The sequence below is a fragment of the Chenopodium album genome, chromosome 18, assembly GCF_948465745.1.
Source record: "Chenopodium album chromosome 18, dcCheAlbu1.1, whole genome shotgun sequence".
NCBI lineage: Eukaryota > Viridiplantae > Streptophyta > Magnoliopsida > Caryophyllales > Amaranthaceae > Chenopodium > Chenopodium album.
In genome coordinates this window covers 43,963,575-43,982,565 of record NC_137851.1, presented here as the reverse complement: position 1 = coordinate 43,982,565, position 18,991 = coordinate 43,963,575, and the positions used below count along the sequence as shown (strand labels likewise).

The window sequence follows — 18,991 nt, the reverse complement described above, 5'->3', positions numbered from 1 at the left end:
TATTTGTGTATGCTCATGGGCACATGTAAGAAAATCCGTATAAGTTTTAAACTTATATCGTATTACAATTTGAAATATGACATTCATTTCAAACCCAAGAAATAAATAAAATAGTACCTTGGTGGGGAAGCCTTTGAGGTCACAAGTTCGAACCATATCGACTACATTTGCTTAGGAGTAGAGAGATTTCCTTATCTTCATCTCTCTCCCCTTCTAGTCTCAAACGTTGACCTATGGAGATGAACTAATTTTACCTATTAGAAGTTAATCACCATGTTAAACAAAATTTGTTTATCAAGAAAAATCAAGGGGCATAGCCGTAAATAGATCAACAAAAATCTCCAATCAGAATAACATTTTCGTAATTATATAAAAAATTGTAGAGTTCGTATATGTTTAATTAAAAAAAAATGTTGATTAATGTACAATTTTGTTTTTAATAAAATAAAATTTGTTTACCAGGCGATAATAAACTTGTATTTGTACCCAAACATTAACCAACTACAATAGTCAATAGATAACATACCATTCGCGTGGAGTGGTCAATTGAAATTGAGGAAGTAGCACTACTAAACTATTATTGTAAGTAAGGAAAGTCAACTGACAATCTTGACAAGTTTACCGTCGAATTTGAAAAAATAAGGTCCGTCTAGAAGTCTACTGTAATTAGTCACTAGTACGTATTGGAATTAGTCAGCTTCTAAAAAGTAAAGTACGAAATATTTTCCACATAATAAATAATAATACATCAAATTTTCAATTATCTTGGGCTAATAACACGACTTCCTCATCTATTTAAGAGCTCAATTATATTGTTACTATTGTCCATACTCAACTACCTAAGTCACGTATCATAGTGAGACTGTGAGAGTACGTAGCGTAAGATCGAGTGAGAGATCATGAGTTCAAAACCTACGCTAACATCCCTGTTAAGGATGGTAAATTTCAAAATGATTTCATCATGGACAAAGATAAACGTCCTAAGGTTGCATATAACCAATTTAGCAACATAATCCCGGTGATCTCTCTCGATGGAATCGAGGATGACACACCGGGAGGACAAAGGGAGGTTATACGCAACCAAATTGCTAAAGCTTGTGAGGAATGGGGGTTGTTTCAAGTGGTGGATCACAGTGTTGATCTTAAACTTGTGCATGATATGGCTAGCTTGTCTAGGGCATTCTTTGCTTTGCCTGATGAAGAGAAACTTAGGTTTGATATGAGTGGAGGCAAAAAAGGTGGTTTTATTGTATCTAGTCATATACAGGTACCTCTTATCTTAAAAGAATGAGATTTTTTTTCTATTAGGGGTATTAAAATTTACTTGAACTTATTTGAACGTAAATTAGCTTTAAATTGAGCATGTTTTGAAAAACATATTTGCACTTATTTCAAAAAAATATGTTTAGATCAGATAAGTTGAGAAAAAATAAGTTCTAATAAAAATAGATAAGAGCCACTTAATTTCAATGTACAACTAAAACAAGTTCAATTGAACGTTCATGTGAGTTAATTTAGATAAATTCAGATATATTTATATTATATGAATAACTTTGTTAAGTTATATTAATCCTTATTTGAACTTTGTGTCAAAAAAATCCTTGTTTGAACTTACTTTAATTTGTTGAAATAAAGTAGGTTAGTGTCAGTGCGTTGACCAAAATATAAAATTATCAAAAGTTGTATTATACACAACTTAACACAATAATATTATTTTGGAATTAAATAATCCTAATTTTGCTGTATTTTGTTTCAATAATCTCAACTTTGAATTATTATGGAATAATCCGAACATTGGGGCTATTGATTTTCTTCAAATTAGTGATATACATATTATAGATCAAAGTGTATTTTCATTAAATGATAGTACTAGTAATATTATTATATATTGTTGACTAAAACGTATTCCATTCATTGATTAATTTTTTATTTTTTTATTTTTCTAAAGAATTTATTGGATAGAACTTATTTATATTAGTATGGAATATCTATCTATACTTATATATTAAAAAGCGTTTCTAAAACAGAATATGTTTCACGTGTCACCTTTTTCAAATTCGACATGTCAGTAATATGCGCCACATGTCATTATAAACATGACATGTCACTTTCACATGTATTAGGTTTACATCTAAAAAATGCTTATAACAAGACTTGAACTCAAGACCAATAAGTCTTAAGTTAACCATCTTAGCCATTTATTAAATGTATTTTTTCATCTAACAAAATTATAGTTAACTTACATAAGTTAATTTGTGTCTTATTATACTATTTGTTTCCATTATGTAATGATTGAGTTTGACAATAAAAAATGTTTATTGCAAGACTTAAACTCGAAACCAACAAGTCTTACTATCTAAATAGTCGAATTTGATTAGCAAATTAAACAAGTACAAACTAGCAACCCGGGGCATCGCTCGGGCCACACACTAGTTATCTTATATATAATTGCAGAGTCAATTCACCACAACCCTTCAAATCCCCAAAACTCAAATCTCAAATCTTATATATTAAAAAGCGTTCCTAAAACGAAATATGTGTCACGTGACACCCTTCACATGTATTAGATATATGCCATATCACCTTTCACAAGTATTATATGCCACATCATCCATCGTACTATAAACATGTTTTAATGCAATAAAAATGTTTATTACAAGGTATGAACACAAGACCAATAAGAAATAATCTAATGTTCTAACCATCTTTGCTATATTTTAATTATGTTTCATATTCAATTAAAATATACTAAATACTTTATATTAAACACCAATTTGAGAGCACTAATTTAGTTACATAGCTATTATTGTTCACTTTTAATTTAATTATATAGTTTATATATTATAGGTAAAATAATATTGTTAATATTCAAATAAAATCCGGTGCATCGCCCAGAGTACACACTAGTTATATATTATTTTAATGTAATAACATGGCTTTATAGGATTAAGAATATGACTAGAGTAGAGTGGATGTTCTCATGGTAGTCATACTTAAAATGACTACCAAAGGATGACTACACCTAATTTCTATTTGCCAATTTGACTTATTTTTTTGTTGGTCAAACTTATTAAAAATGACTTTTAAAGCATATTCATTATTCGGAAATTAATTATGAAAATTTAATAAATATTATTTAAAATTAAATGTTCAAAAAGAAAAAATTCAAAAGAAAAATATCATTTTTAATAAGTTTGACCAGCAAAAAATAAATCAAAAATCGGTTAATGAAAATTAAGTATATAGGTAGTCATTTTAAGACTATTGTAGCATTTTCAAGAGTGGTCAGATTATTTCACATTTCACCCCGTTATATAATAGTTTCTTATTAATGGGAGGTCAAGTCTGTTCCAAACAACACCCAAAATAGATATTATGCGATTTCCAATTTTCTACAGTACATGTTTGAATAAGTACTTTCAAGTTAGAGTGAGAAGATGGACGAATGGTCCCCCCCCCCCCCCCCCCCCACCCACACACACACATGTGATGGAGGTTCGATTTCTTACAGTCCCCCATTACTGTGATAGAGTTGGGAGCCCTCATCGTAGTTTATCATTAACAAAAACGTACTTTGACTAGAAAAATTACTTCAGTCAAATACTCAAATATGAAGAAGGTTGTATATTATGCAGTATTTATTTGATATTTATCCCGACCTTTTATAATATATGAAATAACCTTCTAAATAATGCTTAGACAATTATATCCATTAAAATGTTTATATACTTATTTGCCCTTATTAATGTTCATTGTCTTGTTTTTAAACTCTTATGAATAGTGTATATACATTTATACCCCTATAAATATTTGGTTTTCATATTTGTCATCACCAATGTTGTCAACAACTAAATTTGTGATATATGGTCAATTCGAAATATCTACTCAAACATAGCAAGCCATAGCGTGCATCACACGCTGAGGCGCCCTAATAAAACTAAACGTACTAGGGAGTATTTCATTTGATAGTAATTGCTTTTATGTATTACTATATGACTTATACAGTGTTTTATTTAATCTATCATGTATGGGCATTTTAATTTATCATTTTACCTGAACTGAACATATCACATGCAATCGTGCCCTTATGGTATTGAGTACTTTAATATATATGTATTATATTTTTTTAACAAATTTGTTTTCAATTTATCTATTTTAAAAAATAATAATGAATAGTTCTTCTTATCAGGATGTATAAAGTAATCCGTAAAATTTAGCAAATATTATTGAGTAAATCTTATATTGAGAATATACTTCATACGACGTATTATATAGTATTTCGTATTTAATTACCATTTTTAAATTAGCATATTACATACCCATTTCTTAAAATAAGTTTTAATTATGTCTATTAAATTCTACTAATTTCAGATAAATAAAAATCAAGTTAATAAAATAAATCTTTAATCAATTTGATTCAATATATATATGTATATATATATATATGTATATATATATATATATATTTGGTGTTCTACCCGCTTCACCTTTTAAACTAATTCAGATTTGAAGATCAGTTCTAGTTGGTTAAATTCAGTCCCCTTTCCAATTATTGTTGGGGGATCACTTTGATTCAATATTAACTTTTATGATTTTACTTTTACTAGAATGAAATAGTAGCAAATTGGCGGGAAATGGTAGCTTTCGTTCCATACACAATAAAAGAGAGGGACTACTCAAGGTGGCCCGATAAGCCCAAATAATGGCGGGCCATAACGGAACTCTATACTGAGAAGATGATGGGCCTTGCAATCCAACTTTTAGAGGTTTTGTCCGAGGCAATGGGTCTTGAAAGGCAGGCCATGACAAAGGCCTGTAAAGAGATGGCCCAGAGGATGGCAGTGAACTTCTACCCAAAATGCCCTGAGCCCAGTCTTGCAATTGGGCTTAAAAGACATACTGATCCAGGTACACTTACTTTGTTGCTACAAGATCAGGTTGGTGGGCTTCAAGCTACTAATGATGGTGGCCAGAATTGGATCACAGTCCAGCCCACTGAGGGTGCTTTTGTTGTCAACCTTGGTGACCATGCACATGTAAGTTTGCTGATTCTTAAACTATTTTTGCTTAATCAAATGCAAATAAGGAGTGTTCTAATTTTAATTATATAAAGTCATCAATAATCTATCAATAACTTAGGCCTTCTTCACTTCACTTTAAAAAAATACTATTGAGTAAAAGTAATTTCAGTTTAATAAAAATAAGTGCAGTTCGGTAAAATCAATTTCAGTTCAGTAAAAGTAATTCAGTTCAGTAAAAATAAGTTCAGTTCAGTAAAATTCAGTTTTCTTAAAGAAGAATTATAATAAAAAGCAGTAAAAATAATTTCAGTTCAGCAAAAATAATTTCAGTTCAGCAAAAATAATTTCAGTTCAGTAAAATTAATTTAAATTCAGTAAAAATAATGTAAATTCAGCAGATATAATTTTGTTTCAGTAAAAATAATTTCAGTTTAGCAAAAATAAGGTGAAGTGAACGGAGCCTTAATACTAAAACAGACACCGCAAGTGACACGTGTCACATCGTATTGTTGTTTTTTCCCTCCAAAACCCCACTTCCCTTTTTAACCAATTTTTTTTTGTAAATATTTAATACAATTATAATAATATCATTTCAAATCTTTTATATTATCTTTATGACAAAAATATTACTTTTTATCTAATTTTCATTATTCTTCCATACACATTTACCTAAAATATTATTTCAACTCCTTTTTAATTATCTGATAAATGAAGTAATATTAGATTTTGCTAAAAAATATAATAGTCTGTAATAAAATTGATTCATAATATTGATATTAAAGAAATTACTTTAAAGCATTACTTTTATTTGTTAGTTTATAATTATTTTTTACAAAACAAATTACACTTACCATGCATGGCATGGGGCCTAAGCTAGTTATACCTAAAAATGGAGCTTGAATAATATATATACACTAAATCTTACTATAATTTATCTTTATTTCTTCATTCGACCATAAGTAATACAAGATTTTAGGAAAATGAATAATAGATGGGGAATGTCAAAATTGTCCATGTGATACAAACAAAGGAAAGAGAAAAATATTGTATAGCCATGTATATTATCAAATGTTTAAAAGGGTAGAATTGGTATTTGGTGTAAACACATGCATGCCAAAAAAGTGAATGAAAGCATACCAATATGAAAATGGTGGAATTAATATATATATATATATGCAACTTTCGAGAGAGAGAGAGAGAAAAAAAAAAGCAGCAAAAACACAATTAAAAAAAAAATTTAAAACCAGGAAATATGAAATTATTATCCCTAATCTAGACTTATTTCTCTAATAACATACGAGTAAATAAAATAAGATGAACAAAGCTTGATATAATGTTGCTTTGTCTGATGGCAAAGTTGTCATTTATCCTCATAAAGTCTCAAAATTAAAACCTAACCCATGATTGATGAGATTCTGGGTACTCCCTCCATTTTAAACAAGTGCCCCCAATTTGAACTTTTGCATTTTTTTATTATTATTATTATTAACTTTTTTTTTTTACAGATAATGTTTGCATTGTATAATCACATGACTTTGACCAATGTTTGTAATTTTTCTTAAATGAACCTGGTCCACAATAACATTATTGTGGACCAAAACTTGTCACGTGACTTTACTCAGCTGCTGAGTTTACTCTCCTCTCCTCTCCTTTCCTATTTTCTTACATATTAATTGCTCCAAATTACCAAATTAATTCTTTCCTTTATTTTGCCAATTACTTTGACACTTTCTCTCTCTTCCCTTCTTCCATTTTCTCTCTCCTCAGCTCGAGCTCATCAATGGCGAGAACCAGAGGAGGTGGTACATTTCAACGAAAACGCGGCCTCCGTTCTTCTGCTACAAAAGTCGACGAACCACAACCTTCAGGCAATCTTCGTTTATTTCTTTTTTACTGCAATATTTAGTTGATTAATTGTTGTTTTCTTTAACTGAAATTATTTGGATGAATTTTGTATGAATTTTTGTTTGAATTTTGATTCGCAGTGAAGATCTAGGGTTTTGCGAAGCTTGATTGTAATTTCGTTCAATTTTGATTGTTTTTTGTTTTGTGATTCAATTTTATTGATAATGTGTTGTTGTCGATGATTATTTGTGTAAATTTGAACTGGTTATTTGTTGTTTTTCTTTAATTTCAACTATTTGTATGAATTTTTGTTTTAATTTTGTTTTGTGGTGAAGATCTAGGGTTTTGCTATTTTCAATTTTTATTTTCTTTCAATTTTGATTGTTTCCTGTTTTTCATTCAATTTTATTGTTAATGTGTTGTTCTCGATTAAGATTTGTGTAAATTTGAGTTGATTAATTATTGTTTTTGTTTAATTGAACTAATGTTAATGTGTTGTTCTCGATCTAGTGTTTTGTGAGGTTTGAATGTAATTTTGATAGCAATATGTTTCATGTATGATTTGTTAATTGTGCTTTATATAATAATTATAAAAATTGTTAAAGGTTACTATAATATACATTTTGATTTCTTTTGTATACAAATGTTGTCCAAGGATTGAAGAAGAAAACTAGAGCTAAAAAGAAAAAGAATGCTCCTGAACAAGATGTTTCCAGAGAGCTTCATGAGCATCAGGCAACTGGTTCACCTTCGTCTCGGCAAAAGAGAACTCGAGAAGATGAACCTGAACCTAGTGTTCGCGCTACTGTTCTTGTTCGTGTTAAGAGGCAAAGGACAAGAACAAATACAGTTGAAGCTGGTGGTGATGTACCTATGTAAGTAACTTTGTTTACTTTGTAGTGTTCTGAAAAAATTAGATTCAACGTGCATGTTTGTGTGACTTTGCGTTATTATTTCTATTTTGCAGATTGCGACCATTTAAAACTAAATGTAGGCCTTTGCAATTGGTTGACTTGATGTCTAACTTTACTGATGCTCAAAAACTTTCTGTGAATGAAATCGGCTTTGGAGGGTTGTTATCATTGAAATTGAAAAGGAATCCTACTAATATGTATAGGTGGCTAATTGATTGTTTTGACTATGGTAGCTGCATGTTTTCAATAGACAATAGTAAGGAGTTTGTGGTCACTGAATATGATGTTTATGACGTATTTTGCCTTCCTTTGAACCCTAATAATGTTGAGGAGATACCTCGATCTGCTAATAAAAGTAATCCTGACTTTGTTTTCAAACATAATTGGAGGTTGAATTTTGGGTTGGCAGATGAAAATGACCAAATTCCACTTAATTTGTTAGAGGATAGGATACCTACTTTAGATCAAGGTGGTGATGAGTTTAAGCAACTCTTTGTTATGCATGTAGTATCCTCTTTTTTGGCTCCTACTTCTAACCGAACTGCTGATCTTAGGATTGCTAAGGCAATTGATGATGTTGGACAAATTAAAAACTTGAATTGGTGTAAATATGTTCTTGAAAAACTGTGTGAAGGTGTTAAAAGTTACCAAAAAGGAGAAATTCAAAACTGTTGTGGTTGTATTTTGATGTTGGAGATTATTTACTTTCATAGGTTGAGATTTAGGAATGTTGAATTAAGTACTTCTTTACCCTTAATTCAACATTGGAATGATGAGTTGATTAGGGTCAGAATTAAGAAGGAAAAGTTGTCGAAAAGTTTTGGTTCAGGGATTTTGCTCTGTGATGTGTATCCTGTTAGTCGTAAGCTGAATTTACAGGATGCTCCCGTGGGTACTACAACAGGAAGTGTGGGAAATGTTGAACATTTTAGGGAGGGTAATGATGTACCTGGTACATCTGGTACAATACAGTTTAATCTCCCACCAGGTTCTATGTCAGATCAGGAGATTCATTCATCTGCTATTGATGTAAGGAATTTTTGACTTTTATTCCTTTTTTTTTTTTTTGAATTATTGGATTTGATTTCAATATTTATACATTATTTTTTTAATCTCTTTGCAGCCTGTTCATGAACAATTTTTGTTCATGAAAAGAGATATGAATGTGATATATTGTTTTTACAATGACAAGATAAAGGAGATTCTTCTTTCACGCCGCAATGAGATCCACAATGCTGTTGGTGTTAATGATTCTCAGGATGATCATTTTTTTTTGGATCCTCAAGTTCAATCTGTGATTGATGAGATCTCTGAACTTGCTATTTGGGTGACAAAAATGCCCGAGGTGTTGGATCAAGTTTCTGCATTTGAGCAAAACAAGACAAATGAAGGGAGGGAGGAAATTAGGGAGGAAAATAGGGGAACTTTACCTGTGATTGGCTTTGAAAATATTATTACAAATGGAGGGTCCAGGTGTTCGATTTCTTTTAATTGGAAATCTGATGAAAGGCTTATTGTTATTTCACACTTTTTGAAGTCAAATAACAAGGAAATGAAGCTATTGGATCCATTAGTCTTAGAGATTGTTGACTATTGCATTATCAATGATTCTTGTTTGCCTCCTAAGTAAGTAAGATTTTACTTGATTACATTGTTTTTCTTTTATTTTTTTATTTATTTATGAAACACTTTTTTAATTCTTATTTTATATTCTTTGACACAGTGAACTATTGGTATGCTTTCATGAAAATCATTTGATTCAAAGGCAAGAGTTTTACACATTAGGAGAGCCTTCTGAAATCATGAGCAGTAGTATTTTGGATTGCTGGGCGTTGCTTCTCAATGAAAATCAGAAATTTGTTAAGGATGGACCTCGAAAATTGTACTTTGGTTCTTCAATTAGTGTGAGTTTTTTTATTATTTCAATGTTTATACATGTGTTTACTTTTCACTTATTTTTTTATTTGTTTAAATGTTATGAAGGTTACAATAGTAGAAGCTTCCTGCAGTGATGACAATTCACAACTAGTGGACAATGTATATCAAGAATTGGAGGAGTGGATGAAAATAGCTTGCAATGATTTTGATTTGTCAGAAGTGGAGCTGGTAATACTTTCTTTTTTTGATGCTATGATAATATAGTTCCTTTTGTTCATGTGAGGCATGAGGTAAAATCTAAACATCTCTGGCACAGTTCAATGTACTGTAATTGTAATGGACAATAGAAAATTGTTACAAGGTGCTAGGGTGCAAGTGATCCTCATGATTATCGAGGAACATATTCGAGTAATACTTGCATACACTTCGAGTAATTTTATGTTGTAGTTACCTTTGCTTTGTATCTTTTCTCTGTGTCTTCCGATTCTTGCTTAATTGACAGATTGTTAAATAATGTAGAGGCTACTTAAAGCCAACAACTGTTTCTGGCAAAATTTATTCCCTGGTCTCTGCCTAGGATGAACTATTAATAATTGAGCTTATGTCAGAAAATAAAGTGATAGGTCATTTTGCCTTTAATTTGCTGGGAAGCATTAGCCAAAGCAATAGTGTAGAGGCTACTTTGTTTTTTTTTTTTATTGCTAATTATGATATCTTTGTTGCAGATATTTTTACCTTGTCTAAGTGGCAATCATTATTGCTTATTTGTGGTGAATTTGACTCAAGGAAAAATTCAGTTTATTGATAATCTGAATTATGATGAGAATGGTCGTAACTTCTTCAAAAAGTTATCTAGTCTCTTGGTATTACTTTCTCACTCTTCCATATTTTCACTATATTCTTGTCTATGGTTTTTACAGTGAGTTTTAGTAATTAGGATTTGGACAAATGTGACTGTGATATGATTATATGATTTTTTGGTAGTGTGATATGATCAGTACCTTCTTTGATCAAAGACTTACTCAATCTGGAGCTATGGTTGACTATGCTTTGGAGTTTCCTACTTTGAATTGGAGATCTAGCAAAGATAATTCAGATTCTGGTGTTTATACTATGATGAGTATGCTTTTATTCAATGGAGCTGATGAGTTTAAATGTGAAATTTTAAAAACAGTTATGATTCTATTCCTTTTAACTTATTTCTTTTATTTCTTTTAATGAATATCACAATATCTTATATTGATTATATATTTTTTTTAGGCTTCAAATAGGAAGATTCTCCGGGTTCAAATTGTTGCATCTTTGCTGTTATCTGATATGAATGAAGCTAGATCAAATGTAATTGGTAAGGTGGCTGAATTCAAACCTGATAGGCAGCATCTTTCAAAAGAGGTTGAAGAAAGAAGGAAGAAAGAGATTGAGCAGAGGAAGAATAAGAAGAAGCAGACTGTAGACAAGAAGAAGAAAGGAAAGGCTTAAGATATCATAATTTTCTGAAACTAAGCAAGGAAAGGCTTAACATTGTGAAACTGATTTTTAAACTTAGTTGTTATCATAATTTTCTAAACTAAGCAAAGTAATTTGAAGAATGTATAGCTAATTAGTATTCATTCAACTTTTGTGTAGGTTATTGAATGAAGAATGGAAAAATATTCATTTTGTGTAAACAAGCTTTTGCCAATATATTATGAAAATGGTATATTGTTTGTTTAATTCAATTATTAAAGATCTCTGTTATCTTATGTCACTATATGTTAAAATAAAGTCACTATATTATTTATAAGGTCATTGTTTGGTTCAAAAAGGTCACATTTACCATAGATCACTATATGTTAAAATAAAGTCACTATATCATTTATAAGGTCTTTAGTTGGTTTAATATGTCACTTCATTACCACAGGTCACTATATGTTAAAATAAAACCACTATATTATTTACAAGGTCTTTGTTTGGTAATAAAAGGCTACTTCCTTTTCAATATTTTATAGTGTCAAAGGTATAAGGACTATGTTTTAAATTAATGGTAATTATCATAGGTCACTATATGTTAAAATAAAGTCACTATTTTATTAATAAGGTTACTATTCTAAATATAAAGGTAACTAAGTCAAAATTATGGACTATGTTAACTAATGGTAATAAACTAACAATATATATAAGGGTATTATATAAAGATTACTATATTAAAATAAAGATCACTATATTGTAAAAAAAGATTACTATTCCAAGAAGTATATACCTCAAAATTAAAGGTTACTATGTTAATCATAAAAGATACTATATCATAATAATGAGTATTTAAGATTTAAGCATTTCAATTTCTTGATTTGTTATCTGTTGATCACAGGAAACATTGAAACAGCTTTAACAACTAAAAGGAGCCTTCTGTGTAGGACCGCAAACTACCAATTAACAACAAGTTTAGAGAAAAAAGGTTTGTGTATAAGGTATTACAGTACTCATGTGCTTTATTCCTTGTTTCTTTGAAAAGCAATAAGTACAATTAAGATCAAATCAAAAGACATAATACTATAACAAAGGACACTATGTCAATCATAAAAGACACTATATCATAAAAAAAGACACTATATCTTAAAAAAAAGAAACTATATAAGTATTTAAAAGATATAAAGTTTCCAAGAATGAAATTACAAATAAAAGGTAACCATGTAACAATTCAGGTTACTATGATAAAAAATATTAATATTTGGTGTCTTAAAACTATCAAAGCATATACTTATTATTAAAATTTGGTGTTTTGGCACCAAATTCTCTATGTTTCCTCCTCTTCCCCTTTTTCATGTAGTCATAGCTTCCTGGAATCCTTTTATTTGATTGGCCTCCTTTAGTTTTTGCACGAGCTGGGTCTAGTACTTGAACCACATTAGACGAAGTTGCTTCTGAATTTTCTTCTACACCTGTAGTGTTCTCAGAATGGTCGTCAGTTGACTTCATAGCAGAAATAATCTCATCAATTGCACTTGAATCTTTTGCATAGCTTTCTTCTAACACTTTCCTTGCTTTTTCAAACTTGTGGCTCTGAAGGATTAAACTATAATACTTCCTCACCATGTGTAGCCGCCAGGGTGTGAAGTTGTTTAATGTCCCCTTCTTCCTTTGCTCTGCCTCAATACTCTCCCAAAATTTATCCTTAGCCACTTTAGTCCACCTGATAGATATGTATTGCTCTGGGATTTTTTCAACAGAATGCATGTGTAAGATTCTAAGGCTATGGAAGCATAACCAACCTGACTCTTCAAAATTCTTGCATGGAAATTGAATTGTTTGGTTAACAGGATCATAAGTTACTGCTTGAGTTGTGCCATTTCTGCCTTCAAGGTACACTTGGTAAACCATTTTGTCTCCATTAATGAATAGCAGTTTAGTTTGTGATCCAATGGCTAGGTTGAATTCTTCTTCAAAGTCCCTGAATAATGTATGTGTATAAACCTCAGCAGCATGTTTTAGTAAGGCAGACATTGGATAGCTTGAAGTAGGAATTGATTTTATGCTATTGAACTCATAAAAATCCTCATTCCTTCTCCAAGTCTTCACTGTCTTCTGAAATATGTTGTAGAATTCTGTCAAACTTGTTTTCTTGTTTGCTTTGAATCCCACTGCATGATTTGTGCTCTCACTTCTCTGTGATGACAAGATTCCCGCGGAAAAAAAGTCCTTACTTAGAGCTGTTGACCACTTGTGCTTCAGTGAGTATAACCTTTTGAACCAACTATTGTTTTTCAGTTTGTACTTTGTCATCATTGAATCCCAACATACTTCAAACTGAGCTTCATTAATACAATCACTCAAGCATTTCATGAAAGCAGCTTTGAATGTATCATCACTCTTCAAAACTCCAAATCTTGTTACAGCATTTTGAATAAAGTTCCATAGACATAATCTATGTCTAGTATTTGGAAATACCTGCACATTTTTATACGGTTACTATAGTTTCAAAATTGGTTATTGCATTTAAAATATAGGTAACTATATAATTTTAGTACAAACATATTTAGATGTAGTGGTATTCAAAAAGTTCCTTCAAAATTAGAAATTACCTTTGGTATTGCTGCTGCCATGGCTGCATCTTGGTCTGTAAACAGTGATACAGGACATTTACCACCCATTGCCTTTTTGAAGGTCTCAAATAACCACACAAATGAATCTGTGGTCTCGTCTCCCATAAAAGAACAAGCAAACATAGTGTTCTTCTAGTGGTTGTTTATTCCTACAAAAGGTGCACAGATGAGGTTGTAACGATTAGTCCTATATGTGGTGTCAAATACAGTGACATCCCCATATATTTTATAATCTTCAAGCATCATGGAATCTCTCCAAAACAAGTTACAAACCCTTCCATCTGAATCCAACCTTACTCTGAAAAAGAAGTTAGGGTCCTCAGAATAAGCTTCCTGTAGTTTGTCACAAACTACTTGAGAATCTCCTCCTTCAATGGCCTTTATTTTCAGTTTATAACAATAATTCACGTGGTCTTTCACTGTATGACCAATAGCATCTTCTCCACCAGCTTCATTTGACATGTAATTAAAGGATTCCAAAGGTCTTAGTCCAGATTCTTGCATGGCCTCAATTACTTGCCCTTTAATTCAGTCATTGCACGCTCTGAACGGTGGAAATGGTTCCATTGTGGTCTAGTGAGTGGATGATTGTGCACCAACACATGCTGAACTATCTCAAATTTCCCTTCCTCATTCAATTTTGCTATTATCAAAGCATTACAGTTTGTCCTTGTTATTGGAACTCTCCTACTTTGTCTTTTTTTTTTTAACTGAAGAACTTTCCTCTGTCAAGAGTTCTTCTGCAATTTTTTCCTTTTTTTTACCAGAATTTCTTAATCCTGCTGCAGAGCATACAAACAACTTTTTGGTGATGATATCTTTAGTTCCAATTTTGCTTGTTTGTTTTGCTTTTCTAACACTAAAACCAACTGCAGCAGCATGTTGACAATACAATTCATGTATTTCCGCAAGTGTTGCTCGAGTTTCTCCTACTAACCAACCACTAATCTCATCATTATTACTTGCACCTATTTTTTTTAAAAATGAGATCACTATACTATCATTAAAGGCAACTATGTTACTTAAAAGTGGCTTTGCATGTCAGAAAAGCTTTAACAAGCATCATATAAGTACAATGTATTTATTTTTAAAAATAGATTACTATACTATTACTAAAGGCAACTATATTACTTAAAAGTTGCTTAATTATGCATAATCGCTTAATTTCAATCAACATCAATTACACTTAATCGCTTAACTTTCACAATTACGCATAACTGCTTAATTCACAATTACGCATAATTCAATAAACATACATTACGCATAATTACTTAATTTTCAATCAACATAAATTAAATATGCATAATCGCTTAATTCACAATTGCATAATATAATCGCCTAATTCAAATTATCAAATTAAAACCTAAATGTCTAATTTAATCTTCAAATCAAACAATTGCATTATCGTTTAATTCACATTATCAAATTCTAATATGAATTGCATATAAATATATCGTATAATACCTTGAGGTTTCATTAGAGATTGATTTTCGTCATGAACTTCATTATAATCCTCAGCTTCAATAATAGCTTGTTCTTCATCTTCAACAGCTTCATTCAGATCGAAATTTATGACATTAATATCGAAGTTTTCTATAGTGTCCTGTATACTTCGATTTAGATCCATTTCAATTGATTGTATAGAAGAATTCTCCATGAAATTTGAAAAAATTGATTGATTAAGTAGAAAATAAAACCTAGAATTGTGTAGAATTAGAAGGAGAGAGATGAAAATTCGAGCTCTATTTTAGTTGTTAATGGCGTCAAACTGCAACTGGAAGGAAATTAGTAGGTTGTGGCAGAAGAAATGGCTTGTGAAATAAGTTAGTGGACTGGGCTGTGAAATAAGTTAGTAGGAGATGGGCTGCAGTGGTATGTGGCACGTGAGTCTCTAAGGTTCACAATAAATTTATTGTGGACCAGGTCCACCCAAGAATTTTTGCAATGTTTGTGGTTTATTTGAAAAAAATAGTAATTATGTAGGATAAATCGATAAGTGAGTCCAGTCATACAAACAAAAAAAAAAATTGTCAAAAATTAGATAATAATAGTCAGATATTGGATTATAAATATCATATATTAGGTTATAAGTGTAAGAAATTAGATTATAATGGTCAGATATTAGATTATAAATATCATATATTAGGTTATAAGTGTCAGATATTAGATTATAATAATCAGATTTTGGATTATAAATATCAGAAATTATATATATATATATATATATATATATATATATATATATATATATATATATATATAAGGTTATATATCAGATAATAAACAATATTAAAAGAGTTGACATTGAGAATGACCAATCGCTGCCACTGTAAGTCGATTAGGTCTACACCTTAAGAGCCCGAGAGTAGTGAACAACTCGTCAGTTATGTTTCTTAGAATAGGTCACCACAGACCCTGCAACAACATTGATCACAACTAGGTATACAGGCCGTCGTCAAATATTTTAGCTCCACCGGAGGAACATTGAGGTGGTGGTTTAGGGGGAAGAGGAAGGGTGATGGAAGTGGGTAGGTCGGAAATGGCAGCATCATCGCCGGCGTGGAGGAGGGGGTGGCTGAATCTGGGTTGTGCGTGGCCGCAGGAGTTACGGTTTGTGATTAGGGAGGTGCGTTATAAACTGGACTTACGTGAAACGGACTCACACAAAACCTTCTCATTACTACCCCCGTTATTAAATACTTGCTCCACTTTTCTTTTTCGGCCGTTTTTAAATATTTGCTCAATTTCCTTATTTGGAAAGCTTTTACAATATTTAATTCATTTCTCTCACCTGGTGGACCCAACATAAATCACATTTTATTAATTTTATATTCTCTCTCCTTCAATTCTCTCCACTACTTTTGTTTTTCACAATTTTTTTATTCTTCCACCTACCCCACTACCTCTATATTTTATTACTTTATCTAATTTCTCCTAAAACTCCGCGCATGGAGAAATGGAGCAAGTATTTAAAAATGGAGGGAGTAAGTAGATATTTGTTAGAATCATTTCAATTTACCCCCTCCGTATTTTTTTAAGTGTTACAGTTTGACTGACACGTAGTTTTAGGCAATTTAATTGACTTAAATAAAATAAGAGGTAAGTGGGGTAGTTGAAGTATTAAAAAATTGTAAAATAAATATAGTGGGGTTAATAGTTTATTGAAAAGTAATGAATGTGAGAGGAGAGATATAATAAAAAAAAGTAGTATTGGGTTTGGATGGAGACCATGAGAGGAGAGGAATATAATATTTTAATGTAGTTTTTTGTCAAAAAAGAAGTATAACACTTATTAAAACACGGCTGGATTTGGTAGCAACTAAAACTAATTGGTGATAGCAGGAGTGACTCATTTTCTCTTCCATTTCTTAAATTTAGGACACACAAGTGAATTTATCATGGTTTCAACATTATTAATCTAAATTTTATATTGACATGTGCCCAATCAAACAACCTTGTCTTGTCAAAAAACAAAAAAAAAAAATAAAATAAAAAAATAAACAAATTAGACGGATTATTCGACCACCAACTACGAAAATAATTTGTATGCTCCCATAAAATCAAAATAATGCACTTATAACTATCGATTAGTAGTCCATTTTACTCTCTAGTCTCTACCGCCTTGTTACTTTGGACAAGAAAATAAGTTTCTTTTTGACTAGTATCAATTTTGAGATTCATTGAGACTAGTAACAATTTTGAGATTCATTGAATAAATGAAATGAATACGCCATAATTGCACAATATCTTCACAAACTCCCTGTTAGTATTAGACAAAGCAAAAGAATTTAAAGTCAAAACACACACGCACGAAATACCAATAAATTACTTGAAAGACAACCATTAGGAAAAAAAAAAATACAAACTACAACCTTTTTTTTTTTTTTGACTCTTTATATATCACACAATATATTAGATATACTTCATACATACTACCTCTTTTTTTGTTTATATGCAAAATTTGGCCTAAATAGCATGACTTTAAACAAGGTATATTGATATGAATTTTGATTAATAGTTATAGCAACACAAACTTATTTATTGGATGCACAAAATATCATAAATAAAATTCGGCATCTAAAATTTTGCTACATACAAAGAATTTTTAATACTTTGTATATATTTTCTTTTTGACAATTTTGACCACAAATTTATCGCGTAATTAAATATATAATTTAGCCTTAAATTTGTCGTGACATCATCATAAAGTGGCTCCCATTTGTCTTAAGATAGGACTTCATAGGTTTTTGCCTTAATATCAACATAGAGATTGATGTTGGATTTTGTGTAGTTATATATGTTTTGAGAAGAGTCAAATTTCATTGACTTTGATGAAATCTTAACAGATAAAGATTACTCCTATTAAATATTTAGTGAAAAGTCTTGAAATAAAACGGGGCAAATTGCTAGCACAATTTTACCTTTAAAATATTTTTTTCGTGCTTCTTTTTTGTTTTGAAGTATCTTAGCAACGGAAGATTCAAGAAGGCAGATCATCAAGCAGTTGTGAATTATGACCATAATCGATTGTCGATCGCGACATTCATCAATCCAGATCAAGAAGCAATTGTGTATCCTTTGAAGATCGAAGAGGGAGATAAGCCAATTTTAGAAGAGGCCATTCCATTTACTGAGATGTACAAGAGACATTTTGTTAAACACCTCGAGCGAGGCAAGGCCAAGAAATTAGCTAAGGAAAAAATACTTCCGAAAGAGGAATTAGAGAAGATGCTTCAAAATCCAGGGAAAAATGTCAAATCCATGCAAGAGTTACTTGCATAGTTGCATTCAAGAGAATGCCATGAAATAAGTGATATACGTAGTAGAAATTAATAAATTAAGTTTTGCTAAAGAATAGTGAGTTTTTTCATGCAATAAAGATGATGTTTTGTACCTATAAAAAGTGATTGAATGCATACCAAATTAAATAAATTATCGGAATTAATATGCAACTCTCAGAATGAAAGTAAGATGAATAAAGTTTGACATAGTTTTGCTCTATTTATTGGCAAAGTTATTAATTGTCCTCTTAAAGTCACCAAATCAAACCTTAAACAATGAACAATAAGATTTGTATTACTTTATCTGTTTCAAATTAGTGTTCCAATTTGACTTTTTGCACTATATATCCACAAGATCCACTTTAACTAATATTTGTGATTTGTTAGAAAAATATATATATAAGGAATAATTATGTGGGTATTAATTGGAATTGTCTTAATGTATATTTTTCCGATATCAACGTTTTATATAT

General features: G+C 30.7%; 1 long non-coding RNA gene and 1 pseudogene across 2 annotated transcripts; both read left to right on the top strand.

The window, feature by feature from the left end:
- The first annotated feature begins 899 nt into the window (after positions 1 to 899).
- LOC145590911 (flavanone 3-dioxygenase-like) lies at positions 900 to 18,519 on the top strand (annotated as a pseudogene). The gene is made up of 3 exons (XR_014102207.1): positions 900 to 1,267; positions 4,608 to 5,036; positions 18,199 to 18,519. The product of XR_014102207.1 is annotated as a flavanone 3-dioxygenase-like (transcript).
- LOC145591391 (uncharacterized) lies at positions 10,166 to 10,952 on the top strand. Its single transcript, XR_014102303.1, has 3 exons — positions 10,166 to 10,521; positions 10,643 to 10,831; positions 10,919 to 10,952. It is a non-coding gene; the product is annotated as an uncharacterized LOC145591391 (long non-coding RNA).
- Positions 18,520 to 18,991: the final 472 nt, after the last annotated feature.